Consider the following 23,960-nt stretch of genomic DNA (forward strand, 5'->3'; position numbering starts at 1 on the left):
TGGTTGTGTCTAGTGTTGTTTCCGGACCTGGATGTCATCCAATTGACGTCGAGGTCTAGGTTGCGCGCTGAGCAATAGAGTATGAAGTGTTTGAGCGTTGAAAGTCTGTCGTGTTGAATGATCCCTGTGAAGGACGTGAGGATGCCGCGTATTTTTGTGAGGCAACATTACCAGCACCTGATAGAGCTTGGAAGTGACAGTATTGCAACTCTCCATTTAGCTGCCTTGTCTATTTATGCATATTCAGGTGGTCAGATGTGACAGTGGTCCGATGTTGACGTGCATGGGAAACTGGGGTCAGACGTAGTCGTTGTCAATGTTCCAGTCGATCAAGTCTGAAAAACACAAGGGGTGTTCGTCGCGTTGTGCACCAAGAACATCGTAACCCCCTAAAACATGCGCAAGCGATCCGACAACATGTAATGGCTTCCCTGCTACATTTTGTATCGTTCTCCACCACATTCCGAAATTAGCGGCAACGTAGTTACTGCATTACCGTCCCATGCGTAGCTTACCGTTAACACTACAATAGAAGCAGTGTCTTTGTTGTGGAGGCGTGACTGGGAACCGTAGACTGTTGATGAATGGCAGCACGCAGTGCTCAGCTGTGAATCGGGTATCGGCACAACTCTGGCTGGTCACATCGAATGCGACTACGGTGGATTCCAAGGGAGAAGTCCCAAAGTCCCAAAGTTTTAGAGAGGTACAGTGCTTTTAGAACGAACGTCATGGTGTGAGTAATCATCGGTTATGATATCAGGTCACGTCCGGAGGTGATTGGGCGTATTGTAATAGTACAACGATACGTAACGGACATCGATTCGTTGGGGATGGAAGGGGAGGGACGTGGCACCTCTCATGCGACAGTAGCGTGGTGCCTTTCTGCAAAAGGACAATTTTCGTCTACACGTGGGATTTCGTCTTACGAATTATCTGCGTAATTCCGAGGTAAGTCCCGTGGCCAGCATGATCCTCAGAGCCATGCCCCATAGAAGGTCTGTGGGACCAGCTCGGATATCAACTGCTTGCCACAGCCAGTACCCATGATACACAAAATCTGTTGCAACAGTTGTGGGTCAGCAGGCGTCATTAGAGGATAGACTGACTCTGTGTAACCCTTCTGAACATAATCAGTTCGTATATCCAGGTCATAGGCTGTGAAAAGTTATATGGAGAAGTGGAAACATCAAAAATGTTCTTTCTCAATTTAACTAATTTGTAATCACTGTACCCTCAACGTGTGAGGTTTCTTTTCGATTCCTTCTCCCTTTCTGAGTGATAAACATGTCTGGCAGGCATAGAAAACAAATTAATCTGGTTTCGCGATGACAGGTCGAAATTAAGCGAACGGAAAGCATAATTAAACACATAGACACCATTACATAAAATTAGGCAGACCTTCTAATGATTCGGAGCTTTCCTAGTCACAATCCTTACTTTGAAGTTTTCTGAAGGTTTCTTAATCGCAGTCCTCGCCTTCAAGATGTTGAAGGTGTTTAGACAGAACTACTTGCGAACACCTTCGCTCTTCTCTTCTCTCTCTCTCTCTCTCTCTCTCTCTCTCTCTCTCTCTCTCTCTCTCTCTCTGGCTCTCTCTCTCCGCCCCACTACCGTGTACCCAAATTACTCTAGCGGAATAACGTTAACAGTAGGAACATTATCTGTAATGTGTATGGAAACATTGTCTGTTATCTGTAGCCTTATACTGCTTTGCATTATAACACATTTTATATGTTGGTACAGGGCGATAAACATGTTATAATTTCTTCATAACTGTCTAGGTGGTTTTTCTGTATTGAGCCAGGGAAGTGCTGTCCACTCGAAATGTGGAATTTTACCCTTCATTTCTGAATCTTCATGAGTGACGGGGCACACTAATTTTCAATAGCGGACGATAAGTGTATGTAGTTCAACGATTCACTTCGGCAGAGCTTGTGCCATTTTCATGGAAATCAATAACATGCATCTGCATCATTTCAGCTCTTTTCTTGTAGTGATAGTCCATGCGTTTGCTTACTTTATTCATAGCCAAAACTTTTGTATTACAGATATAACCACACTACAAGAAACTCCAATACAAAATGTCGCGTTACCAGTAGAGTTCCGTTTAAATTGACGAATTCATTCGTGTGGTTATTTATTTAATTGTTGTCATGGGAAGAAGTCTAATCTCTCCAATTATCCTATACATTTTTCGAATACTTGCTGTAGGTGCAAAACAAACTCTTATTTTCAGTACAGCTCTAAATGACTTAAAGGTATCTACTTTCATTCGTAACATGAAAATGAAGTTCGCAACAACTAATATTTAGACTTCGACCTGATTATCACACTCGTTCGTCTTTGTAATAACTTTAAAAACGTGATATATATATATATATATATATATATATATATATATATATATATATATATATATATATAGGGTAATGAGAAACAATTTGAGAAGCTTGTAGGGGTTTTATAGGATAGGTTGTGTTGACAAATAATTGTTAAGAAAAAATTCAGTACTTGTGCGGTTTCCGAGTTAAGTAGCATTCACATTAGTAAATCAGGCCACCAAGCGTATAAATTCTAGTGCCCCGCCAGACATGGTGTAGCGAAACGTGTTTCCTATAAAACTTAACACGACAGCGAAACTAAAGGATCGAACTCGAACCAAATGCTGTGCGGTCTTGCGCCCTATCACCTGCGCTACCTTAACAACTAACACTAATTGTATATGGCGGGCCGATTGAGATTGTGCTCGCAACATTCTGCTTGGCTAGGTGAAATTCCCATTGACTCAGCAACAGCGCAACGTATCGATATTTTATCTGATCAATTATTTCTCAGCGCAGCCTACCCTGCAACAATCTTACAACCTTTTCAGACGTTCTGACCTCACTGAATTTTTGGCATGGAGTTACCTAGTTGAAGAATCTGTGCTGTAACACTGACAAGCGGGTGGATAAAACGGAAATAATACTCCACAGTTTGGCAACACACTCGGTGCGGCCCACGCAGCTTTGCTAAGTACTGTAATAGTGTACTTGTACAGAGCATTCGACGGCAGTGCAGTTGAGTGATGCTCCGATGGTGCTCTAGGCCCTGAAGGACAGACAACGCTTTCGACAGCCCTTAGGCGCGAATTTGTTTGACGTCTTGAAAACGTCACCAACGTAAACTCGGTAAGAAATTCTTCCGGATAGGTCATATTTTTACTTTAAAAATCATGCTATACTTCTCAATTGACACCACCCCTACGCTCATTCGCAAACGAAATCGCCGAAGTGATATCCCGTTGAAAGATGAACCAGACCGTAGAACTATGCGAAATTATTGTACCAATCTAATGTCACATTCCATTTACGTAAATAGGCACAGTAAGTCACATTTGACGTTGTTCTTGCGCAGTCTGATATCAGCACACATCTGCAGACGAATGTCATCGTCGTCGTAATCGTCGGGACTGTCATTATCATTGTCAGCATCTTCATCACCATATCTCCAAGGTGAATATTTATCGGCTCTTATGGTTCCTATTTTCTGCCCAGAATCACTAATCTCGTATAATTTTTTACAGTCACAGGCATTGACTGATATTCAGTTGTACATAAAGAAAATAACTATACATAAAGGCGTCGAAAGCATTGCTATTTCGAAGAAACTATACTGACTTTCATACGTCGACTTTATACTACTTTGTACCTAAGCGTTACATTAAATAAATTTCCATGTTTTTCTCCATTTCACCCATACAGTTGTGGAACAAACTACCCAGTAACATGCTTTTTATCCATACACACTTTACATTCAATAAGAGATTAACGAATTGTGCGTTATCTTCAGCCAAGTATCTCGACTGTTTTTCTTCCGTCCATGTGTTTCTCTTCCCCGTTTTCTCCTGTTTTCTGGGCTTCAGCATATCGGCTAAGCCTAACCTATTGTTTATCACTCCTTTTCGGACCACATAACTTATCTACCGATTGCTTCCTTTAGTACTGGTGCCAAACATTCCTATTAGATGTCATGAACCACAATCGACAGACAAAATAATAAGGATATTACACAACAGTGGCAATTAACCTGATATTTCTTAAACACTAGGTTGTCATTGGTATTTCTATCAGTGTTATTCTTATTGTTATTATTAGTGCTGTTATTATTATTATTATTATTATTATTATTATACCTATTGTAAAGAATGATAGAACTGTAACTTTTATTATTTGTCACAGGCTTCTGTACCGTCTTCAGTATTTAAAGGCCAACTAATCACTATAGGGACAGGGAGAGAGCGTACAATGGTGACCAAGCGTATTCGATGAATCACTAGACAACTTTAGTTAAAAGACAGAACTGTGAACTATTACTTAGAAACAAAATTATCGGAATAAGTTGGTTAAAGAAAGAGTATTTGTTATGTAGTAAGAGAAGAGCTTAATTAAAACTTCATGCTAATATTAAGTGTAAGAGTATCCATTGCACCTTATTACTTCTCAAAGGCCTGTGGCCCCACCCCTTCCCAATCACTTCTCAAATACCGTCAGCTTGAAATATTTAACTTTGTTAAAAGTGTTTCGTGAAAAGTACTTTGTCTTCCCTCCACGGATTCCCTTTTAACTACACGGATCAGCAGCCGGCCGCTGTGTCCGTGCGGTTCTAAGCGCTTCAGTCCGGAACCGCGCTGCTGCTACGGTCGCAGGTTCGAATCCTGCCTCGGGCATGTATGTGTGTGATGTCCTTAGGTTAGTTAGGTTTAGGTAGTTCTAAGTCTAGGGGACTCATGAGCTCAGATGTTAAGACCCATAGTTCTTAGAGCCATTTGAACTATTGTTTTGAAAGGATCAGCTTCGTTACCCTCGTATGTTGATCCATGCTACTGGTAACAAGCCCAGCTCCTCACCTCTGATTTGCTTGTATGTCTACACTTAATCCGAACTCTCGAGGATCCCAAAGACTCGAGGACTTCTCAGGAATATGTTGCACTGGTGTTCCACAAGTGATCCTCCTAGATAAGGTACAATTACTTGAAATTCTCGCAATAGATCGATTTACTATAGATGCTAATGGAGAGTATTCACACATTTGAGTGTTTGCAGAAATCTGTATTAATGTCGAAAGACTCTTCAGACAGTGAAATGAAATTGCTTTGCTTGTCAGTGTAAAACACGAGATCACAGTCTACATGACAACTGTAACGTATGTCAGCAAGAGGAAATACGTACTGATTAAACGAATATTCTTTCATTTCTTCAGGCCATATTCTGTACTCCTTAGACTGTCGTTCCATTGAACTAGCCCAGTAAATTTCCTCCATTTTCACTGACGATAACAACGTCATGAGCGAATCTTAACACTGAAATCCTTTCAACTTGATCTTTAAACTCACTTTTGAAGCTTTCTTCTGTTTCCCTTACTGCTTCTGCGACGTATAGACTGAACAGCATGGGAGGTGGGGCTGGAGGAGAGACGACATCTATGCTTTACACTCGTTTTAATCCGTGTCCTTTGTTCGTGGTCTTGCACGCTTGGTTCTTTTACATATTGTATATTACCCACTTTTTCCAAAAGCTTACCCCTATTTTTCTCAGAATTTCGAGCACCTTACCCCATTTCACATTGTCGAACGCTTTGTCCTGGTCGACAAATCCTCTGTATTTGTCCTGCTTTTTCTACACTCTTGCATCCAGTGTCAACTACAAAGTGAGACCTACCTCTATGAAGCCTTTACCTTTTCTTAAGCGAAACTCATCGTTATCTAACTCATCCTTAGTTTTCTTAGATATTCCTTTTGTCTGTTATTCTTGTCACCAACTAGGCTCCGTGAGCTGTTAAGCTGACTGAGCACTCCCACAAATTAAGCCCTCAGGTCTGTGACTTGACTCCTAAGATGAAGGCAGCGCTTCATGACTTTCGTTCCAGAGCTCTTACCGTTCGTCGTAGATAGACCGTTACAATCGAAATATTGACATAACTGGTGCTACTAAGGGTATCATACGTGTTGCACATGGCTGGTAGTGGGACATACAGAATGTTGGTGATTGCTCTGAAGATCAGCTGAACTTTGAAACATCGATCTTATTCGTACAAATTATTTATAACTATGCAGAATCTTTTCTCTAATGCTGGCTTTTGTCTGGTGTCAGTTAACCTCAAAAACTAATTCTCATTTTGTTTTAATCGGAACTGTACTGTGCACACTCCTTAGCATACGAATTTCATAATGGAACACGCAGATTTCTTCTGTAATTAACCATGGACTAAGTCTTTTACAATAGCCAATTACACTCTCGCGTTTTTAATACGTTGCAACTTCACAATACTTCTTAATTAGCTTGTTGAATGATGAAGTTGGCTTAGATACAGGTTTTTTTCACTCTAGTACAAATAAAATATTAAAATTAGCACATTAAATTTTTAAAAACTATGTCTTTCTGAAAGAATGTAGAAAGCCAACCTCATTACCATCATCAACTTATCATGAATTTCTGATATAAGTAAGAAGTAGCTCATTTCTAATCGTAAGTGTAGCAATTCTATTGATTTTCTCCTCGAATTCCAGTTGTGCGACAGTCAACCGGAGTACTTGATTGAATCGACTATGTAATTTTCCGCAACGACACCCTTAAAAAAAAATTATTTGTGCGACTTACATCGGTCGTGACGCTCTATAAATTGGTTCTGTCTTTTCACTTCGGGTGACAGAGCACAGTTGCCACAGACACGACTGACACTATTAGATGAGGTTGTATTGGATTCTTTGTCAACAGCCGTTCGAGTCTCAGCTGCTGGAGCATCAGTGGTTTCTGTACAAGAACGTCTCACTACAATTGCTAGTCAAGATTTTTAGCAGTAGCAGAGCGTAGACGATATAGACACACAATATATTAACACAGATGTGATTACTTTATTAATATATTTATGATTGTATATTTATGTAAAGATGTTTACAGAAGTGTTCCTGTTATGGAAGTTTGTATAATGTAACATATTGTAAACTAATTTCCATTTAATACGCCTGATGGGGATTAAACATGTCTGTGTCTAAGCGAAATAGGGAGTTAAATACAGTAGGTAGCTGAGTTGTGTCTTGGAAGAAGGTTAGAAATCGGTGCGCTTATCGTTCCTAAAACCAAGTTAATAGACATACAACATATCCTCAATATCATTCTCAATTCTTGTTCTTATTCTTGTCAGTAACTTCGATGCATGTGTTGTTAAGTTCATAGTGTGGTAACTTTTGCACTTGTCGGTTCTTGCTGTCTTCGGAATTCTGTGATTTTTTTTTCCCGAAAGTCTCATTGTATGCCACTGATCTCGCACCATTCTAAACACCAACACGAATAGTGGTTATGTGGCCATTGCTCCAATAATTATAGGAAATCCAAATGAATGTTATCTATCGTCTCTACTTTATTTGATGGTAAACCTCTTAAAGTTGTTTTAATTTATGATTTTAATATTGTATCCTCTATCTATTCCCTATCGACTCCTGTTTCTTATTATAACACGTAATCATACAAATCCTTCTTCTCGTACAGGACTTCTGTGTACTCTTCCAATCCATCCGATTTCTCCTCTGCCTGTAACAGTAGTATTCCCATTGCAACTCTAATGTTATCGCCTTTGCTTTAAAATTCACCGATGGTTGTTTTGACTTTTATCTATGCTGTATCAATTCCTTCCATTATCATATTTCATTCCATGTCTTACCGTTTTTCTTGCAGCCATTTTGTCTTAGCTTCCGTCCACTTCATATTTATTTCCTTTTTAACTGACTCGTATTTCTGAATTCCTGAATTTTACTTAACACTTCTGTATCTCCTTCTTTCGTCGATTAGCTGAAGTATTTCTTCTGTCACCCTTGTGTCATTGACCTTCAGATGAATTGCTTACTGAGCTATTCATTATCGCAGTATCTATAGCCGCAGAGAACTTCAGCCGTATCTCTTCATTCCTTAGTATTTCCACCTTCGAGTTCTTTGGGTGCTGATACTTCCTGAACGGTCACTTAAACTGCAACCAACTCGTCGTCATTATAAAAATGTGATCTGAGTCTATATAAGCTCGTGTCTACTTCCTAAAATCTAATATCTGATTTCAGAATATCTGTCTGATCGTGATGTAACCTAACTGGAATCATCCGTTCCTCCCGACCTTCTCCCACTATACCTTCTCTTGTGATTCTCGAACAAATTATTCGCTGTAATAGTCATCTTCCTATGTTTAAATACGAGTCTTCAATAGCAGGCCATTTTAATTACTAGGCAGTAGACGCACGGATAATTTGACATTTTCGAGTTATGTTGATGGGAGAAATTTACGATATTGTGAAACAAACGAAGAGTCCGTATGCCGATGTTCAAACAATACGATAAGGTATTGGGTCAATGTCCTCTTTCATACAATTTTATAATAAACATATTTAACGACGTCTTGAGTTTGTAAGCGTTTGAATAACTAACTCACTGCAGGTGATGCCAATAGCTGCACTTTGTAGTCACACTTTAAATGTCAATGTTCACATCAGCTATGAATCGCAGCCGGAGACAACACACTTACGGATAATGGGAATTATGTGTGGCACGATATTACTCCAGTATTAATTACAGCTGGCCTGTAAGACACAAGTAAACTGCAAAAATCACAATTACATCGTATGAATTCTTCAAGAAAGTCTAGGCACAGTTAACAATTCTTTTCAGCTCACTCGGCATTGAATTCAGAACTGTCGTAATATATAGTTCACTGATTTCCAATTAAGCATACATCACAATGATGCTGATTAAACGAGCGCTAACAGTTCAATAGGCTTCATCAAAGTTTAGTTTGTGCCTGAATACTGAAGTCCAAAATAATCAGTCAAAATTTTCACCAAATTAATTTCACTGGTATTCTCACACTTCCCACTCCATACAATGGGAAAGAACATTTATTGTCATTTATACTTCAACAGAAACTTCGATTTACTTCCTCTGAGCTATAAGAATACCAATTGAAAGTTACTTAGCAAATCGTCTTTCACCTCTAAAGTTTCCTAATTAAAGATTGTCGTATTAAATAACTCTCCCAAATCATACATCTTAATATAACTTCTGTCAACTTATTACGTATATTCAGTCATCATCATGTACATATAGGAGAAGTTTTTAAAATTCAAGGTCTGACAATAGATACAATGAATGGATTTCATCATTACCTTCATTGCCAAGACATTTTTAATAATTAAAATTCAGTCTCAAAGATGTCTTCTGGGACGTCTGCCACCTCCTAACCATCGATTACACTCCAAAAACACCAGCTGCTGTGTCTTCACAACAGCACTGAACACGTTGCCGAACTCGATTATGGAGCATGAAGTAAATACAAAACAAACATTTTTTGTACTTCAATTCACATAGAATCTACAATACAAAATTTTGACACATATTCCTATGGCCTAGCGTCGCTCAGAAGAACCTATCAGTGTTCGCCACGATTTATTATAAACACTATTTACCTCCACAGATACATCAGTGACTCCAGATTGAAACTAAATAAAAACTACATGAAAATGGCATCTGTCCTTCGAGAGCTGCAAGATCACCTATGGTATCTGTTCTTTCGGTTATGTCCGAAAGAACTGATACCATCTTCATGTAGGTATGGCTAACCGGGCAATGATCTTCTTCAGTGCGGATGCACACACATTGCCCGAACTCTTACGGGAATCGGTGCTGCAGCGAGTAATGAGTATAGTGGGCAGGGGCACTACATACGTAGTATGTGGACAGCAAATTTTGAATGTGGGTCCGACGGAGAGCGTGCCAGAAATAATTCGCTGCAGTCACACTCTCTTCTGAATCCTTGGCGGCTTAGCAGCTAAAGGTCTGGATTTCGTTGTAATTTAAATGAAAACCGTACATTGGATGCTCAAGCATATTGTCCCATGAAACTTCCTGGCGGATTAAAACTGTGTGCTGGACCGAGACTCGAACTCGGGACCTTTACATATTGTTCCATGTTATGAATTGATTTCCCTGCACAGGTTACGTCATTGTCTCTGTTTCGCGACTTTTCCTTGGAGGGTGTTACTTTGTCCAACAATGGTCCTTTCAATTATATGATTATACATAAAGGTAAGCCGTGGTTGTTCATGACGTTTATCACAGTTTCATTATGACAATGATTTGCAGTTCTCTTTTGGGTACTAAAATTAGTAAAGGTTTCTTCATAACTGGAGATGCCTTCTTAATTAATCCAACCTATTTCTTTTTATCTGACTCAGATGTACTAATTATTGTTATCTCATAATCATGACATCAGATTATAAAAATTTGTTGTACTAATAATCATTTCCATATTACGTTCTCTACAATACTATAAATGGTTACGTTATCCATCCGCAATCCTAAAGATATATTCGTAATTTTCCTTACATTTTTGATTAAAAAGTTGCATCTAAGATGCTGTTTGTAAATGTACACAGTTTTCGAATTCTTAACAAACTTCACGCTGATTAGTGTTCACCTACTGCCTTATTAATAGTTGGTGTTAGGTAACTGATGTGCACTCGTGTTTCCCCCCAGTCTAAGTTTTCCTTACACATCTACAGTAACAGTTAGTGAAACAGTTGGCGTATCACATTATCCATTACATGTCAATCTTCGATACATTTTTTGGTGCTTGGATTGAATAACTTCTAATTTCTTAGTTTTACAAGAATTTATTTAAACATTTCTGATTTCAGGAATAAAATTTAACTTCATTGTTTCTTGTAAACAGATATTTATTCGCATTATACCGTTGATCTCTGCCATATACTACCATTCATTTCTAGGTAGTCTCTGTCCAGCAGAACGGTTTGTTTATACATGGGAAATAATAAACTTACCTCATATATACATTCAGGAGAGGACAAGGAAGACATCACTTTTCCCCACATGGTTGACCACAAATTGCTATTTCTTTATCTTTTTCTCTTCATTTTTTTCTTCTCAGCCTCTTCATCATTATTAAAGTCTAATATCAACAGAGTTTATTATGCATGTTCTGCTTGTAATTCAATGACGCAACAACTATAGTATTTCCAGGCAACTGGCTTAGCTTAAATATTTCTTTAAGGTAATTACCTATTGTTCCTTGCCATACATATGTATCTACAATACATTATAGAAGCCTTTAATGACTGTACTGATCATGCCCCATAGCACTACAGCTTTGGGATGGGGTATTTACAGCATCTTCCGTGGCCCTAGGAGAATAGAACGAACTTCCCAACTTCTTTACGTCATTTGAATCTTCGTTCGCGAATCTGAGCCGTTATTTTATCTCCTTCCTTAAAAATAGGCACCAAAGCTATACCATTATGCTTCCTTAATCACCGGGTGGCACTTTGCTTCAGCTTGTTGTTTACCGTCCTCTAAGTAATGGAAATTTTGGTATTCTGCCTTCCAAGCCCGTTCAACAAAGACAACAATGCTTCTCCTTTCTTGTAAAGTCCATAAGCACTAGCCTTGTACTGCTATGGGGTATTTCACTCCATATGGTATCAAATTCAGGTTCAAGGTTCACCTAACCTGCATGTAGTTCATAACAATATGTACTACAAAGTCGTCCCAGTGTCGCATAACATACCTCTGGCGTTACGTTGTGGGTATTTTTCGAAATCGTTTGCTGTTTGATATGGTATTTTTCCAACGATTGCCACTTAATAATCCTTTTCTATACATTGTACAACGTTTTTGTCGGTGGCTGCTGTTAACAGATTTAACCACATGTATTTTGACCAACAGTCACTCATCTCAATCATATACTGTAACCCTCCTTTTCCCTTTGGCAACATCCCAGAGAAATCCACGGACATGAGGCCTCTTAGACCCTCTGGTACGATAGGATAGATTGTATGCATTACTTTTTGCAAAGCTTACTTCACTCTCTGGTAGCCTGGGCATGATATAATAACTTTCTGTGCTACCTTATTCATGCTCCTGAAACAATAATGTTTAATCACATACCGACGATATTCCATATACTATAGTACCTACGGAAGAATGTAAATGTTGTGTGGGTAGGGCCTTCCTGGTGCAAGTGTTCTTCGGTGACTTGCGTGTCGATGGGGATGAGATGATGATGATAGAGACCGCACAACACCCAGTCTTTGAATGGAGAAAATCTCCGACCCTACCGGGAATCGAATCCAGGCCCTTGGCATGACAGTCTGTCGCGCTGACCACTCTGCTACCTTTTCTTTTTTCTTTTTGTCCTCCCTTCTGCCCTTACAGCCCAGTCATTCTCTCACCTGTGTTGCCTTCGTCGGCCAGCTTCTAAGCTTTATTTGCAATTAAACCATTACAGTCTATTTGGAAAAAAAGAGGAAAAAGATGGAACTCCATTGCTGAAGGAAAAAATAAACATCCTCTCCGTAGCGCAATATATGAAATGAAATTTCTTCTTGATATTTCTTTTTTTCAAAGTAATAAACAGAATAACTTACAATATTCAAATTACTATCACTTTATTGTTGAAGGAAATTTGTTCTCCCGTTCTGCGAGAGAAAGGACATTTAAGACTATTAAATGGGAAATTAAAAAAAAAAAAAAACAGCCTACTGCACTGGTAATCGCCTGGAATAATATATTAAAATTTCGACAATAACTTAAGTCTGAGGAAGCAACTAGGATTCTTATATAATGGAAAGTGTCCACCTCTGCTATCCGAAATACTGGATTTGAAGCATTTAACCGTTGATTATCATGTGCAGCATATTTCCAAATAATTTTCTGTAGTCACAATGTGGCTTATTTTAAGGTGTTCATTTTTGATGTATGAGTAATAATCTAGGAATGAAGGGTGTCTATTATGCGTAATAAATGATGCCGTGGGGTCCATGATCCACGTTGTAGCTTTTGTGGGCTGAATGACATCTAAAACGTCTACACTATAGGGCGTCGTGCGGTCTGTCACCAACAATCTTTGAAGAAGAAATATTGTAATTGCTTCCGCATGTCCACACATGAGCCTATGAATCAGTGTATCTACTCTCCCGCGTGCATCACATATGGGCGTCGGATGAATGCCTATCTCATGTACCTTGTCATTCGTTGCTACTTTATCGTTGACTGTTAGATACAAGTCGGCTATGACGCGTGACGGCAACATGTCGCTGTACACATTCCCCCCTACCGTAGTCCATATTGTATGTGGATATTTGTCTTCGAGACGATTTCTGTGGTTTGTTGTCATGAGAAGATTATAAAGTTTCCTGTAGGTCAGACTGCCGGTGTCGACGATGTTGTGTCGGATGTAGCTCAGTTCCATGTAGTACAGTCGCACATGTCGATAATAAAGCGGAATGCCGGTGATATCAAGAGGTGGGTCAAGGCTATGAGGCTTCCACCGCTGGATGAGATTTGTAGTGATACTGGTCCTCTGGGAACGAACTTCCATCCTGATGCGATTTAGTAGCAGAATGATACATTTTTTGTGTACCTTAATGAGGTTACTGTCACCTTTCGACGTAGGTAAAGTTAATGTATCTAATTGAACTTTGAAAATGTGTCCTCTAAAAAGAAACCAGCATAGCGCTTGTCGTATATTCTTTACTAGATGGTGGGATGTACGAATAATTTGCGCCAAATAATTCATCTTACATGTAATGGCGATCTTTATGGTCTTAACTTCCTGTAGTATGTTCGGATCACGGTCGGAGTGTAATATCAAAGCAGCACGTAATTTATTAAGAATTTGTGACCAGTTCTTCATCAGGAATTTGTCTGGGATGGCCTCGAAGGTTATACCGAGAGTTTTGTGACAATCCTTTACATAGCACCAGGTAATATGGGATATATCTCCGATACTGTCCCTGATGGACAAAGCTGTGGTTTTAGTTCTATTTAATATTGCCCCTGAAAGAAACGTGAAAGCTTGTAAAAGAGTTTCTGCTGACACCAGTTATTGTGACAACGAAACAACTACGCATATATCGCCAGAATATGCAATGCATGGGATATTAAACGAATCGATGCTAAGGCCGATCCCATAGTTCACCAATTTGTTCAGTAGCGGCTCTACTTCAATGGAGTACAAAATCATTGACAGTGGAAATCCTTGTCCGATGGATTGCCCAATGGAAACTTCTTCAGTAAAATGGCCATTAATGAGAATCCGGGAAGAAACATTTGTAGTACGTTTGCAAATTAATTCTATAAGATGATATCCAAAACATAGTTACGCCATGCTTTTAAAGAGGAAGTCATAACGTAGAGGGTCATAAGCCCTCTCAAAATCTAGAGAGATCAGAGCGCCATGTGTTTGGCTTACAGAATATGAACAAGTGATGTCCCTCAAATCACAAGTAGCTGAGACCGCACTTCGACTTTGCAGTGCACCGTATTGGTAATTGCCTAAAACATTTTGCATAACGGTTTGCATCCGCAGCTTAATCTATCAGGTATTGATTTTGAAATCGTCGTTCAGGAGTGTGATGGGTCGCATATTTTCTACCTTCCTGCTGTTACCGTTTTTCGGTAAGGGCACGATGATATATTCCTTGAATGCCTTGGGTATGACTTGCAGGTGCCAGGTTTCATTCGCTATCTCGAGGAGTGTCGCGCCAGTATGTTCCAGTATCGCTGGTAAAACTCAGCGCTGAGACAGTCTGGTCCAGGTGGTATCCTTTCCTTTGCACTGTGGACCGCTAGTAGAATTTCGTCCTCCGTGAAAACAGATTCAACATTGGCATTATCCTCGTGTGACAAGCGGCATCTTAAGGTCCGAACAAAATTGCCGCATAGGATTTCATCAACCGGTTGCTTCTTGTAAAGTTGACTACAATAGTCGTAGGCGTGCGAGATGATGTCACGTTGCTTCGTGATGGCATTCTCAGCGTCATCAACGACGGCGCCAATCAAAATGGCTTTACATCGTTTCGTCGTTCTCAGAATGTGTTACAGAGGCCCGTTCTTCGGCGGCAACGTCTTTTGGGCGGGCTCGCACGATGATTCCTTCCGTTCGTTTGTGTTGCATCGCCGTGATATTCACTTTAAATCGTTTGATCTTTACATTGATATTGCAAGGAAGATTGGTAGTGTGACTGTACAGTTCTCTCGAACGGCGATAATAACATTCCATAGCCCGTTTCTGACCAAAACACTTTTGTAGGGCGTATGTCATGATGGTGAGGCGTAATTTGGGCTTGGGACACTGAATCCACCACTGTAGAACGCTATCGTAATGACGTCGATGTCGCTGGAGCTGTTGCCACATTGTGTTCACCACCTCTTCAAGTTGGGCATCGTGCAGAAGGCTGACATTCAATTTCCAATAGCCTTTGCAGCGATAGATTTGCTGACATTGTAGGTTAAGGTAACACTGATATGCGCAGTGGTCGGAGAGGGCTATGTCACAGATCACAGTGTGTTGCTGGAGGGCATCGGACACATAGATTAGATCCAGCCGACTGGCAGAATAACTGGTTACGAAAGCGTGCGGTACTTGCTCACCGTACAGTTTTTCTCACGTATCGTGAAGACGCATGCCATGAATTAATTGTTTAAGTTCTACACATCTGTTCGTGTTGGGAGTTTGGTCTTTGTCGTTAAGCACACAACTGAAGTCACCATCATGAATTAGATGTGCATGGTAAGTGCTAAGGAGCATAGGAACCTCGCATTTATGAGATGTTGAGCGTTCTTTCTTATGACTGCTACCTGTGAGGGCGTACACGTTAACAATTTGCACACCATTCAGTGGAACAGAAATGCCACGACCACTAGGCAGCCGTTGCACGTCCTTAAAGGGTATACCGTCGCTCAAAACCACAGCAGTGCCTACAGCATACTGCATATTGATGTTGTCTACATCTACACCTACATCCACACTCCGCAAGCCACTTGAAGGTGTGTGGCGGCGGGTACCTAGAGAACCTCTATCGGTTCTCCCTTCTATTCCAGTCTCGTATTGTTCGTGGAAAGAAGGATTGTCGGTATGCCCCTGTGTGGGATCTAATCTCTCTGATCTCTCTGCTCTTCGCGAGATATATGTGGGAGGGAGCAATATACTGCTTGACTCCTCGGTGAAGGTATGTTCTCAAAACTTAAACAAAAGCCCGTACCGAGCTACTGAGCGTCTCTCCGGCAGAGTCTTCCACTGGAGTTTATCTATCACCTCCGCAACGCTTTCGCGATTACTAAATGATCCTGTAATGAAGCGCGCTGCTCTCCGTTGGATCTTCTCTATCTCTTCTATCAACCCTATCTGGTACGGATCCCACACAGCTGAGCAGTATTCATGCAGTGGGCGAACTAGCGTACTGTAACCTACATCCTTTGTTTTCGGATTACATTTCCTTAGGATTCTTCCAATGAATCTCAGTCTGGTATCTGCTTTACCGACGATCAACTTTATATGATCATTCCATTTTAAATCACTCCTCATGCGTACTCCCAGATAATTTATGGAATTAACTGCTTCCAATTATGGACCTTCTATATTGTAGCTAAATGATAAGGGATCTTTCTTTCTATGTATTCGCTGCACATTACACTTGTCTACATTGAGATTCAATTGCCATTCCTTGCACCATGCGTCAATTCGCTGCAGATCCTCCAGGATTTCAGTACAATTTTCCATTGTTACGAACTCTCGATATACCACAGCATCATCCGCAAAAAGCCTCAGTGAACTTTCGATGTCATACACAAGGTCATTTATGTATATTGTGAATAGCAACAGTCCTACGAGACTCCCCTGCGGCACACCTGAAATCACTCTTACTTCGGAAGACTTCTCTCCATTGAGAATGACATAAGTACATAACCGGGCACTTCTAAGACTGTGACGACCTTCTGTAGCAGCGCAATGTCAACGCTCGTAGCATACAAGAAATCAGTTGGCGAACGGAATTTCACCGCACTTTGAATCCTGTTGATATTAAGTGGGGTCATAGGATTAGTTATCGCACATAGGGCGATGAGATGTTAGTGGTGGTTTCATCCTTCTCGACAGCTTCAAACCTAGCTCGCCTTGCAAACGTCTGGAGTATGACGCGATACATCAGAGCCATAACGTGTCAGTGAGTGGCGGAGATCGCAGCGCGATAGTCATGCGTGGGAGCCGCTACTGCTGCATCTCCTCGTCCTGCTGCCATCACAGCTGATTGCCGTCGGGGTGACGTACCGCGTGCGCCGCCGCCCTACCCACCACAGCCGGCTGAGTCTGTCAACGTGGCTGCATCCGCCTGGCCATCACTCGGGGTTGCGAGTGACGTCAGCGAGTTCCTGCGGGAGCTCTGCGCCGGCTGCTCGTTGCTCTGCTCGTTCTTCCTCTTAACTGGTACCGCGCTCTGTTCCCTCTCGCCGCCCAGTAATACCTTCAGATGTTTGGTTTGTTCACGAATGCGTTCTTGCCTCGCGGTGTTCTCGCAGCGCACTAAGCAAGAAGACTGAGGTTAAGTGTCGCTGCAATTTTCTGACATTGGTACGATTATCAAATCATCCGAGTTTTCTTCTTTGCCACTATTTCTTTTACTTCTCCTTCGACGTCCTTTCTTCGTTTCTGCTGCAGTCTTTGCCGGTAGGGGTGGTTCAGGTATACTGAATTGCACCTGCTCCTGCGTCTCACACGGCTGAGTTTCGGAGGTGGCCGGAGCATCGTCGGCATCCAGCCGTAACTGTCCCGGCTCGGATGACAGGGCCGAAGTGCCGTCCATCTTACCTTCAATGTCTTTGTCACAGCTTTCCTCCTGAACTGGTATTGACGCTTCGTTATCATGTTCCGGCTGCCGCGGTTGTGGTAAATTCCGCGCGACTACCTCACTCAGTAATGGAACAAGCCTTTCACTACCATCTGCAGGACGTTCGCGTGGAAGCTAAAATGGATATCGACGTGTTCAGTTCATCCGCAGATGTTCTGTTGAATGGGAGATCGAACAGGTGGGAGGTTGACCAATATAAGTTACCTGCGCGTGAGAGCCACCAATGAAAACATACGAACGTATATGCTTTTTTGAGTCTACACATACACTTCTCATGCAGCAATTAACTTGGTAACGATTTGCACTCGAGCATTTTTCATTGGTAACCGACAAAAGGCAACGCCATACAGAGACAGAGAACGTGCAGTAAGCTCATTAAGACACCCAGGTGGCACATTAAATACCCTGACGGTTCTCACTCCGTATCCGGAAGGAACGAGCTGGACATTACTAATACTACCAACAGTATGAGGAAATTTTCTCAGGCCAGCATGCTCCTCAACGAATTTCTCGTAAGCATCACTCGAATAACTGAAACGTGTTGACTATATCTTCAGGCAAATTCAAATCCTCAAAAATCCACTCGTGAATCTCAAACGCCGTCGGCCGAAGTGCAGCGCGATCGAAATCTCACAGAACTCTGTTGGCTCTGGTAATTGTCGACATCATACTTACCACAGTTATAAAGAAAATAAACGTAGATAACGCTCCCACATACTGCTCGTCTCTCCACCTCACCACCGCTCACGATGTAAAAACTGGTCCGCGCGATCGCCCGTCACCTCGCGATGTGCACTGGCCGAGTGCCCGAGCACGACTGGTTATCGGGGCTATAGTACAAGTGAATATATTCTGTCAGCTTAATCACAGCATAATTATTTATGCTGAACTCATATTCGTATTATTTTCCTTACACCTCCAATCTAAATAGTCGGGGGCAAAAAATTATTTCCTTTCCCATCCTTTGCAGCATTTAATAATCTACGATAAGAGATAATTTTATCTAAAATGGATACAATATTGTTTCCTTCGTGATTATATGGGCTTATTTTCTAACATCTATGTTATATGCCTCAACCTCCAAGTGTACCACAAATTTAGTTTTTGTTTTTATGGTACTATCATAGCCTATTGCCACAGTGCATCTGGTACTGTATTTTTAACCCAATCTATGTATCTTACTTCAAAATCAAAACCTTTAAAAATAGCACCTATCTCAGAAGCCTAACATGCGCAGGTTTCCTGTCCTTAAGGAACATTGGTGCATGGTGACCCTTGTGGACCCTGGTTTGTTACCAGCTTATAAAAGCGAAAACGTTTCAAACTCAAGACAGCTGCTGATGGTTCATTTTCTGTAGTTGAAGAATTTTTTTCATGCATATTTTACATCCCACTAGCAAATGTGAAACTTTGATAGTTATAATTTCGATAAGTGAAAGCCTCTTGGGAAACTTTACACAATAAACCATAGTGTGACACATCTGTAGAGAACTTAGAGACAACTTTAAAGTTTGAGTGGTACAACAGTTCAGCTTGTATTAAACCACATTTAACTTTATCGAAACGCTACACATTCTTTTTCTCCACGTTCCTGAGACAACTCTTGCTTCAATGAGTATTTTACGACAGAATTCTTAACACTGTCACCACTTAAAATCTTCCTGAAATAATTCACTATTAGGAGAAAAGATTTCAATTATTTTTTACGTTGCAGAAGAGACAGTAACAGCCTCCTCTCATTGGCGATCTGGATTTAGAAAATTAGTATCAACAATATGCCCCAGGAAATTGGCATCTTTATTACAACTGAAGACTTAGGTAACTGTGATGCCATTGTGTCTAAATCTATCAAAAACTTTCTCTAACACTAATAAATGCTCTGTCCATACCTTAAAATGATAAGAATGTCATCTGCACGCGAAATAATCATCATTAGCTATTCACTGCCCACAGTAAGGCTTACAGCATGATTAAGTACATATACTGATGCTTTCAATCCAAATGGTAACAGTTGGAGCAGAAATGACATTCCTTCCAATATAAATTTAGTATATTTACAAGATTCTGAATGAAGACTTATCTGCCAATCGACATAAGTCAAATACATCCCACTTATGTACTTAGCTTCATTAGGCTTAGCTAATATTCTTCCATGGAAACAGGTCTATCCCCTTCCATTTCTGCAATTTGGTTGAGTGTTATCATATTCAGACCCAAACAGACGCAAACATAAGATTTTATAACGACTAGCAGTAGATTATTACAGACAGTTTGCGATCTTTCCGTAACATTTTGCTCTCTCATTTTCTGAATCTCAACAGTAGCAGCAGGCCTTGAGGCTAAAGGTATTGGAGACAATCTTTTCAACAATGGATTACCTTTTTCAACTAAGATTATATTCATAACCTTCAATGCAACCTGGTTTTTCAGAAAACATATTCCTTTATTTAGGAAAGAAAGATCCGCTTATTCTAGATTATTTGATACAGCACAATACACCACTACATCCAGTTTGCTGTTATTACTTATTTCTTACCTCTTGGAGTAGTTATTAGTATAACCTGGATCCCACAAGATAACACTTGTGTTTTGGGGCGTCGTTAGTTACGATGCCACAAGGTAGGTGCACGCTCTCGTAAGTTGGCACTACGAGAGAAGACTAACTACGTCGACCACAGCGCCCTCTGGCCGACACTGTGGAGCTAAGGGAGTGCCGTCATGATTTTGGCCCATTTCGCTAAGAGCAGACAGCCTGGAAATATCGCTTCTACTACCGAGTGGGCTAACATACTATTGAGACTTTGTATTAGCTACGTTCAGTTAAAGTTTGGATAGCAACAAATATTTGTTAGTTTTGAGATTATACAGAACAGTCATCCTAACTTTACAGGATTAGACATGGACTACAGCTTCACACCTATGTGTTAATCCTAGCCAAAGCCATCTATGCGTTTGAGCCGGCGGCTGTGGCCGAGCGGTTCTAGGAGCTTCAGTCCGGAACCGCGCTGCTGCTAAGGTCACATGTTCGAATCCTGCCTCGGGCATGGATGTGTGTGATGTCCTTAGGTTAGTTAAGTTTAAGTAGTTCTAAGTGTAGGGGACTGATGACCTCAAATGTTAAGTACCATAGTGCTCAGAGCCATTTGTATGCGTTTGACAATTACTTGTGTTTTGACTCTATTAAAAGTGTTAAAGTTAGATGCGGTACCGACGTGCTTCACCTCTCCTGCTCCTGCTCGTTTCCTTCACTCTCGGCCTGTAATACAGAAGCAGTTCACAGGAACAGACTCACGCACCGCCGACACGGGCATGATACAAAATGTTTGAATATCAATTGCCTTATGCTTAATCTGTAAGTCTAATCCTACGTATGATTATGTACTGATGTGAGTCACTACCAAGAAACTATGCTTAACATGTGCATTACCCCCAAGGACTTCTTTTTTAATCACCTTCCTTTTAAATCCTATAACACCAGCAATTTGTACCCCAGTTTACAGTAACACAGGATACCTTCCCGCTTCTTGTAAACCACCAAAACAAGCTACATTGAACACCGAAATCTCGCTTCTTGAGTCTAATATTAAACTATTCTCCTCCAGTAGCTCCTTCGACAATAGGTCTTATGATGGTTCCTTCCACAGGGAACGTCGTCTCCTCAAATAGGGTCCCTCTCAACGAATGTTCTCCTTCTATATCACACCTCAACGAATGTTCTTCCTCTGTATTATATGTAGTAGTTTAGGCCCCCTGCTTACTCGTACTGTTCCCTTTCTATGGCCCCTCCTCAAAGATTTCCTCAGTTTTCATCACTTTCAACAGCTTCAGTCCCTGTAGGCCACACACGGTGTTCTGCCCTTTGATTACCTTTAAATCGAGGTACTTTCCCATTCGTTCTCCGATCCCCTTGACAAGTACTGTCACTTGATAATTTACCTTGATAAATCTGATTACATCCTAGTTAACATTCTTCCCAACTGGATCCCATTTCTCTTATGTAATCTTCCCGATTAAATCTAGAACAATCATCCACCCTGGTCTTATTCAGAATTTCTACTTGTTCTAGGAAGCTCAAAGTAGCATTTACTCTGTTTCATTCTCTATCATCATGCAGTTTATTAACAATTGACTTAAATTCTCTCCACTTATATGTTCACCTAGAAACTTCCAACGATTTATATGACATGTGTATGTTTGCAAGAGGAAGTATTCAACCATCAAATATTTCTTATAATTCCTTATAAACCCTTCAGCTATCTTTGATTTTGCACAATTCGCTACAAGTTTTCGATCAATGAAAGTTATCAAGCTTAGCTTAAAACTCAAACCATTACAGATTACATAGTTTACAGGGAAATGTAAGGTTAAATAGTTATTTCACTTACTGCCACAAACGCGAAGAAAGTTATATCATAATTTGAAGAATAGTTATGTGTTCTTTTAACCTACCATACTACAGAAAAAGTTTGTCACAATAACATATGTGTATGATAAATTTCGTACGGAATCTAGTCCAAATCGACAGCTAATAACACACTGACAGATGTAACTAGACGAAACAATCATGGCTACTGTGAAAGACAATGTCATGTCAAAGGTAAACCTATATGGTAGCAATTGCCTTATTAATTATTTAATAGTTACATTACAACCTTTGGTTCCAAGTAACCACTATACATTAGTGAGCTAAATCGTGAAATTCCATTTTTGCAAACGTAATACGCCAAGAACTGACACACTGCCGACCTTCGTAATCTAAAATACATTGTAACTGCAAAAAATAAATCAGGTTAAACCATAGAAAACCATTTAGTGACACCAGTACACAAGGTAAAGCCACAATGAAGAAATTTTGTACATTATATACGTCCAAACTTCCGAAAAACAAATCAGCTGTAACATATTACTGGGCTAGGATGCTGTTATGTTAACAGATAACAGCCAAAATAGCATACACAAGCAAGTAAACATTGGCTTACAAAATGATGCACTGGAAAATTTCATGTACAGTGTGAATGAAAAGAAAGCCAACCTCACATAGTAAGCTATAACCAAATATATTATAATAGTAACACACATTCCTCTTGAACATAGAAATGAAAATTTTACTACACTTTACATCTAGGGCTGGGTTTGCTTGTGTGTGGGCGAGAGGACTTCTCGAAAGGGTTGAAATATCTTAGATGAATGATGTGAGCTGACCGCGTTGGCCGAGCGGTTCTAGGCGCTTCAGTCTGGAACCGCGTGACCGCTACGGTCGCAGGTTCGAATCCTGCCTCGGGCATGGATGTGTGTGATATCTTTAGTTTAGTTAGGTTTAAGTAGTTCTAGGTTCTAGGGGACTGATAACCTCAGATATTAAGTCCCATAGTGCTCAGAGCCATTTGAACCATTTTGAAATAGCAACGGCATGATGTCTTGGTAGTCCGCAGTGTTCCAGCCCACCAATATATGAGTGTCCCAACGTCCCATATTTCTTTTCCTCTCGCCTTAGCTACTGCTAAGCGCGGCGCTACTGTTCGTGTCCTGTTCGATGCTTCCGTCGTTGATAGCTTTAACGCTGGAGGAGTCTGTGCATCAAGTGCAGTCCCATGCCGCTATTTACCTCTGCTCTGAGCTGCCTCTTCTACATGGCATCTTCAGCATGGTCATGCACGCTATAGCCGCCGTTTCTCAGTGCTCTTAGCGGTCTCTAGTCGGTGCAGTTGACGGAGTGTTCCCGTCTATCTGGGTCTGCGGCCTTGCAGTGCCGATACGGCTGAAGCCACCACTTCAAAGCCTGCAACGTACTCCTAGCCTCGTGCAGCGTGCTAATCACAGCGATTTCCTCGCCTGCACGTTTGGTTCTGATTCCAGTTGACACTGGAGCAATGACCTGACTACTGATGTACTCAGAGCAATAATTGAAGAATTTCCAACCATGTTTCTCTGACGACCAATCGGGTGCCTAATAGGCATCAACTCACCACACACTACTACACTCGCCCTTCGTCTTAGATTACTGGCGTCCTGACCTCTATCTTTCCTGTTCAACCATCCACAACAACAGCCGACGAACGTGATCGTTTTAGCGGTATCAGAGTGGTCACTGAGGTCTGCATTGAGGACTGAGGTGGTAACGCATCACGGGTATCACAAAATGTAGCTGTAACATCCGAAACAGCATCTCCTCGAGCGTTGGCTTAGCTAGAACCAAGAGGGTTCAACTATTAGGAACCCGACTCGCCCCCCTAAGTTATCG

The sequence above is a fragment of the Schistocerca nitens genome, chromosome 6 (genome assembly GCF_023898315.1).
Source record: "Schistocerca nitens isolate TAMUIC-IGC-003100 chromosome 6, iqSchNite1.1, whole genome shotgun sequence".
NCBI lineage: Eukaryota > Metazoa > Arthropoda > Insecta > Orthoptera > Acrididae > Schistocerca > Schistocerca nitens.